This window comes from Diachasmimorpha longicaudata, unplaced genomic scaffold, assembly GCF_034640455.1.
Source record: "Diachasmimorpha longicaudata isolate KC_UGA_2023 unplaced genomic scaffold, iyDiaLong2 ctg00000139.1, whole genome shotgun sequence".
NCBI lineage: Eukaryota > Metazoa > Arthropoda > Insecta > Hymenoptera > Braconidae > Diachasmimorpha > Diachasmimorpha longicaudata.
The window spans coordinates 75001-76442 of NW_026973949.1; positions in this window are offsets into that span (position 1 = coordinate 75001).

The window sequence follows — 1442 nt, forward strand, 5'->3', positions numbered from 1 at the left end:
GGTGCAGGGTGAGTCCCTGTACCCATGGGGGGTTTCGGAGGGGGGGGGGTCGCGAATTGGGTCGCGAGGGAGGGCGAAATCGGCCGGTGGAGGGGTGGTTCCAAGTGGTGGAGGGGTGGGTCCGCGTGGTGGAGGGCACGATCGGCGGGTGGAGGGGCGCGAGACCTACTTACTGGGGGGTTCGGAGGGGGAGGGTCGCGGATTTGGTCGCGGTGGGGTGGGCCGGACTTCGGGAGGCGCGAGGGAGGGCGAAATCGGCTGGTGGAGGGGTGGTCCCACGGGGCGGAGGGCGGAATCGGTTGGTGGACGGGGAATCCCACGCGCGGGTGGGGGTTCGGGGGGACAGGCTGCTTCGCAGTGCGAAGGGCATGGACACTGCGGTTCTCGCAAGTGGTTCCAGCCACGCGTTAGTAGTCGGAACCTCCCGCAACGGTGGAGGCCGGCGAAAACGCGACGCCACACGTGGGGGTTGGGTCAGGGGGAGTGGGTGGGTATCCCTCGGAAAAGGGACGGTTCGCGGGGTGGTGCGGGGGAGGGGGGACTGGCTGCTTCGCAGTGCGAAGGGCATGGACATTGCGGTTCTCGCAACTAGTTCCAGCCACGCGCTAGTAGTTGGAACCTCCCGCAACGGTGGAGGCCGGCGAAAACGCGACGCCACACGTGGGGCTGGGTCTCAGGGGGAGTGGGTGGGTATCCCTCAGGAAAGGGACGGTTCGCGGGGTGGGTCGTCGGGTGGGATGGGTGGGTCCCCCCTTTCTGTGGGTCTGCTCCCTCTCTGCTCCTCTTTCGAGGGGAGTCGAGGCGGAGCACTCCTTCAGCGCCTCCACCGGGCCCCGATCCGAGCTCCCCAGCTCGGCGGGAACCGGAAGGCCCCCTCCCAGGGACGGTGCTCAGCGTCCCGAGCTACCCAGCTCGGTGCCGCGGGGAACCGCCCCATCTAATCCTTAATCCTCTTATTTATTCTTTTTGTGTTTACTTTTCAGCTTTTCAGCTCCTGCCTTTTGGCACGGCCGGCGACCGTCTCGTCCACTTCTAACCATGGCAGAGCATTATTTGAAAACTATTCCGGAGTCTAAGCTGCCCCCAATCGGATCTCCGGGGGGGCACAATGATGCGTCCGTCGTGCGGCGAAGTCTGCGCATCGCTTCTCAGCATGCCAGAGCAACATCTACGGAGACTACATCGAGGGACCCAAGGAGGGTGGTGCCCTCAAGGGTTCGTAGTCGCCCGCCGTGCGCCGGGGTACTGCCCTCCCGACGAGGGAAAGGTTCCAGCCTTCGTGCTGTCCACGAGGACGTCGAGGACGTCACAGACATCGCGGGACTGACTGCGCAGCCGAGTCAGCCAACGCCGGGATCTTCAAGAACTTCAACCGGTGAGTCCACTCAATTATTAGGTAGGGTTCGCGAGTGCCACGTTAGCTTAAGTAGGATCGATAGTCA